The sequence below is a fragment of the Bombus huntii genome, chromosome 15, assembly GCF_024542735.1.
Source record: "Bombus huntii isolate Logan2020A chromosome 15, iyBomHunt1.1, whole genome shotgun sequence".
Lineage (NCBI taxonomy): Eukaryota > Metazoa > Arthropoda > Insecta > Hymenoptera > Apidae > Bombus > Bombus huntii.
This window is the reverse complement of record NC_066252.1, coordinates 1,938,591-1,944,565: the sequence shown is the minus strand read 5'-3', so window position 1 is coordinate 1,944,565 and position 5,975 is coordinate 1,938,591. Positions and strand designations below refer to the sequence as shown.

Genomic DNA, 5,975 nt, shown 5'->3' with positions numbered 1-5,975 from the left:
TAGCTATTGGTCGAAACATTCATTAATTATGTAATTCTTTATCTATCTATCTATCTATTTATTTATCTACTTATAAGTGATTCCAGTATTGAAAGATAACTAGATCATTATATTAGCATTATGTCTTGAGACAGCCCACATATGTCGAAGTGTATTGAAATACACGCATTGCTTCCTAGATTTCACCAAATCGGAATAGGATCTCAACAGCCAGGATGGTCTGTACTGATTCCTTCATTAATGCAACCTATTGCCAATGTCGATATCAATCTACACACATTGTAACTTGCTTCATGAAACTTGAGGATTCCTAGGGATTGATTGATGAGTCTCGTAACAGATTGCTTAAGCCTTAAGAAATCGCGAGACTATCTTCCATCTTGAAGGAAAAAATACAGGTACATTTTGATCTTTACATTTTGATTAATGACATGTAGATGTTTTATTCCGCAATAATTAAAACTGATCCGCGTCATCACGTCCCCGACCCGTCAATTGAATCTTTCTTTCTCAATTCTACACCTCTATATCGGTACGAGTAATTTTTTGACTTGCTGATTCTGACGCCAACAATGTACCCCTCCCCACCACTTTACCTTAAAAAAAGAACACTCTATAAACTGGAAAGTAGGTCAGCAATCAGCCAGGCTCACGCTCTGCCTCACACCCCTCACGCGGAACACGCTGCTGTACGAGTCGAACTACCGGTCGCCATAATATAGGCTCGTTGACGAGTATCGCCAAGCTTTGCCAGCGCCAGTTTACGCGTCGTTTCCCTATACAACCGCGACCAAACGGTAGAATGGATAGAAACGGTGGAGTTGGGGTCGTAGCAGCGCGTGGGATGGCGTTGGCGGTTATTGAATTATTAATTAAGTCAGTTAATTAATAAACGATAGGCCACAGACCCAGGCAGTTGGCCAAGCCCTGGAATGCCAACTTCCAACCACTCGTTTTACGCGATCGTCACCCTCAACCGCCATTTCCAATCCTCTTACACTTCTGCTTTCATATATCTTCGATATTAGACAGCAGGCAAAGCTGACTTTCTCTTCTTCTTTATTCTCTTTCCTTCTTCTATAACCCTGTATTTCTCATTTTGTCTCTTTTTAATCTTTTTTCTTCGTCTGCTACCGTCCTCCTCCTCCTCTTTGTCTCTCGTTATTTATTTTATTATACCTTTTTCGAAGATAGTGGCAGATCCTCCATTTTTTTAGATTCATTCCGCACCTGTACATCTTCATTCGCCCAGGAAAATTAATGTTTTCTCGGAACATGAGTTTCCCTTTCTCTCCGGGCGTCTTCGCGGCAAATTATTAATCGTCTCACCGCGTCATGAAGTGTAGCAACGACGAGATTCTCTTCTTCGGCAAGCGTTGCGTATAATTCTTAATTTCTGTCCTGGCGTCACCTTTTCTATCGTATTTTTGTAAGAAACTAATTTTCAGCTGGGATAATTCGTTTAGTTCTTATCCTCTTTTATTTTAGATACCTTTCTAAAAGCAAATTTTTGATTGGGAAAATCAATTTGGTTATCATTTTCCTCTTTTATGTTTTCAGGCAGTTAATTTCTCAGTGAAGACATTGGTTTCACTGTCATCTTTCTTTCCTAATTTTTTTTACTAATTTGTGACTGGGAAAATTCAATACCTTGAGTTGGTTGTCAATACGACTTTAAATTTATATTCGTAAGGGCTTTAGATATTGATTTGACTATCGTTTGTTTTCTAATTTTCTTAAAGAATTAGTTTTGAGAAAGTTAGCTTTAAATTATTTTTAAATTTAATTTTGTTGTTATCTGTTTTCCTAATTTTTAAGGATCTAACTTTATGGGAGAAAACTTGATTTCACTGTCATCTTGTATTCCTAACTTTTCAGCAGGCTAATTTTCGGTTGAGAAAATTTATTTGATTGTCATCTCCTCTTTTTATAATTAATTGCTGGCTGGGGAAATTAGCAGAGCTGGTTACGTTCTGATAGTAATAGAAGAGGGATGAAATCGACGGTTTGTACGATATTTGTTACTGATCGAGTGGTAATTAATAGGAGTTTAATGATGCAGGTTTGAGCAAATTTGATGGAAGATAACAATATGCCAGATTGAAGGGTATTAACGATAATACGCAATTTGATGGATTAGATGCAGGATGATTCCAAAGCAATTGAATTTCATAAGCTGTATATCGATCGAAATTTTACCTTGTAACTAAACGTCATCAGTTTAATTAGCGTACTTGAAATTTGATTATTCTTTGATCTTTAAATATATACAGGATGGTTGGTAACTGATGGTACAAGCGGAAAAGGGATGATCCTACGTAAAAAAAGAAGTCGAAAATATAGAATAAAAATTTTTCGTTTGAGGCTTTGTTTTCGAGAAAATCGACTTTGAATTTTCGCTCGGTACGCGTGCACTTTATCACGTCTCGTTATAACGGATCTCACTGTAGATCGTTGTCTCGATGGAAAAATTTAAAAAAAAAATTAAAAAAAAATTTTTATTCTATATTTTCGACTTCTTTTTTCGCGTAGAATCACCCCCTTTCCGCTTGTACCACCAGTTACTAACCACCCTGTATATAATCAAATATGTAACATATTATTATTTCTTGTCAATTTATTAGTTATCATTATTGATTGAACTTTAATAATAATTAAAATAAATTGATATATAATATTATTAATTTATACGTGCTAAATATCGATTATTATACATAGTTAGCCCAGTCGCTTACCCTCTTCAAGAAATTTTTCTATCGTTAAGAAATCTTCTTTAGGTTTGAGAAAAATATGAAAAATTCATTAGGGATATACGTAGATAATTTCTCGTTTCACTTTCATCTTAAAGTTGTTCTTAAAGTATTATAGGTATAAAGTGAGCCAAGACAAAGATGAGATTGAGACATAAAAATTCGTAGACTGTAACAGAGTTAATTTCTATTCTCATCTGTGTGATTATCGTCTTTATGCATCAATGGAACAAATATAGTTATAAAAAAGGAGCAAAGATAAAAATTACGTAGTAAGATTTTGAAAACATCTTAATTTCATAATGGAAAATAAAGTTCCATTTTGGTTATAAATATTCTGCAAATTTATTATGCATCGAAATACTTCTATTATAATTAAACGCTACTTCATTTTGTAACGACGATGGATAATAAATATTGCTATTATTTGCAAGTAGATATAACTATGCAATCCAGAAGTCTGACCGCTGATTTTCATTACTGATTTCCCGGGAACCTCGATTTCAACGTGTTTAATTCGAAAAGGGAAATATTTTGGTTGTTGGCAACGGTATTTATAAAATTTGTTACAAAAATCGTTGATTTTTCAACGGACTGATATTTGACTTCGAGATAAACGTTATATCTATCTGCTCGTTCGCAAAACACCAGTTAGCTTGCGCAAATATTTATAAAGCCAGACGCAAAAGCGGAAACGTTCGAATTTATTTTTCGTTATAATTGTGATGTTAAAACTGCGAGACAGAATGACGGTCACTGTCATCGACAAGTTGTGATTTCTGCTTCCATCATTTCGTCATTGAATTAATTTTAATCACATGTAAATCACGATAACCATAAAATTGTGTCGTAATGCCATTAAAAAATTACTCCACTGATGTAACAATTGTGGAATATTTTATTCCAGGTTTGTTATTATAAGTTTAGTTATATAGCTTTTGTCGACACAACTATTTCTTCACAGAGATACAAATTTTGGTTAATTATAAGGTAATAGAGAGGTAATAGAGCGCGAAACGTTTGAATAAGACGGTGGGGTTGACTGCGAAGTGAGAGTTGATGATGTTAGATAGCCTATAGCCAAAAAGATACCGTAGAATACAAATTACGTTAAATTATAACTTAATTACGTATAAAATTTTAATCCACGTATTGCGTTCTATAAATGGAGAAATTAGTTTGATATCTTAATCGACGTTTTGACTTCAGACAGATTATAGTAAAGAAAATATATTAATACGAATTATAGTTTACTTACAAATTAAATGTCTATTGCGTTTTATAAATGAATTTTTACGGATACAATAAATAAATACAATGAATAAATAAATTTATATCATAATGAAATTACTTTTCAATATTTAATAAGTCAATTTGTCTTTCGATCTTCAAAATTTAATCAAAGAGCCTGGTTGAAAATGTCTGATAAAAAAGAAATTTCTATCAAATGTTCCAAGAATGCTAAATTCATTTCATGTATGTAAATTGCCTTGTTTTGAATAATTACTATCGCAAACAATAAAAAGGGCCAGTTAAAGTGTATTGTTTCGTTTCATCGACTATTATTCAATTTATCTAAAATGCAAATTCGATATCAGTTTGCTGGTGCACGTAATGTAGTCACACACATATTCGAAGGGCGCGTAACGCGAAATCGGACGTAATGTAATTTCCATACAGAAACAGTCAAAGTAGAGACTCAAATGAAACTCATAAAATACTTCTACGGGCATTTACGCGGCTGTGCAATTTTTTTCTACAACATTTCTGAGCTTCGTGACGCTTTATCGGGATAGCTTTTAATCATCGTACCGCGTTTCTTCCGGGCACCCGTTAGATAAAAGTTAGATGTGCGACAAACGTGGTGTAAGTTAGGGGAGAATGGCGGAAAGTACCAACACGATACGATAAGCTAGAGGCACTCGTACGTTGCAAAAAAAGAAAAAAAAAAACGAAACCAAAAATGAAGAAATATCATAACTACATATATGTCACAACTTCGCCATCGTGGTCTCCTGCACTCTAGATTTAAGGCCTCTTCAAGACGTCTATTCCTTCCACTTTATTTTTATCTTCAAAGAGAGGAATAAATACAAACTGTGACAATATAAGGATTATAATTTCTATATTTACTTGTTTAATTTTTATTTAATTTAACTTTCTCAGTTGTTTGCAAGTTCCCAGATATTTTTTCATTCATTTTCTCTCGGTATTATTTTTATAATAAAAATATTGTAAATATATATTGTAACATCACCTATTTCATTTTTAGTTTCGGTTTATCATAATTTTGTTATATTTAGTTACTTAATTCGTAACATGCTAACGCGAATATTGTTACATGCAATTAAATTGTTTGCTTGTTTGATAGATAACAAGACATTGATAACGAACGAGTGAAGAACGCAATTAATATGAGGTATAACCCCAAAAGCAACCTGTTGCCAGCAGTAATAAATAAGGCGGTTGATCGTATCGTTGGGAAATTTGTGCTTCTCGAGCTTTCTGATCCTTGTCTGGCGTTTCTTCTTGCTTTTAATGTTGTTCTCACTTCACGATTATTGCTTATTTATGGACTTACTAATTTCAAACGCAAAGTTTTCCAGTTATCTTTATCCTTCTGAATGAGAACTTGGGCACATTGCGGTAATTGTTATCGAAAATTGATTCTCCACTATCATAATGATTAATTTGTTGAATTTTTTTTTATGATTTATAATTATGATACGTGAGTATTTTCTTCACTAGTAAAATTACAACCTGTTTTTTCAACTGGCTCATTAGCTCAGTTGGTTAGAGCGTCGTGCTAATAACGCGAAGGTCGTGGGTTCGATCCCCTCATGAGCCAAAAAAAAGGATTATTAGAACACCGAGGATATTATGTTTATTCTCTGAAATCTTATCTTTTCTTTTACAAAAACTTTCTGCATCGAAGCAATCGATAAACTTGCTGCTATCGCGTCTAAATTCTTGAAAAAACAAGAATCAGAAATCACTACTAAACACAGTATAACCAAACAAACCCTAGTCCTAAACATATTAAATCCTCTTTTTTTGTGTATGTATCGGTAGAACATGAATATTTATGCAAATTCACATTTTTATTAATACTCTCAATATTCTTTGTTTGGCATAGATACTTGCTTCATTTATTAAATCATCGACTATAAAGTTTTGAATTATTCGCTAATTCACGGTGCACGCTTATGTCTAAATTCTCATTTC

At 33.3% G+C, this 5,975-nt stretch overlaps 1 non-coding gene across 1 annotated transcript; it reads left to right on the top strand.

Moving 5' to 3' along the window:
• The first annotated feature begins 5,524 nt into the window (after window positions 1–5,524).
• On the top strand, window positions 5,525–5,598 carry Trnai-aau (transfer RNA isoleucine (anticodon AAU)). Its single transcript has one exon. It is a non-coding gene; the product is annotated as a tRNA-Ile (tRNA).
• Window positions 5,599–5,975: the final 377 nt, after the last annotated feature.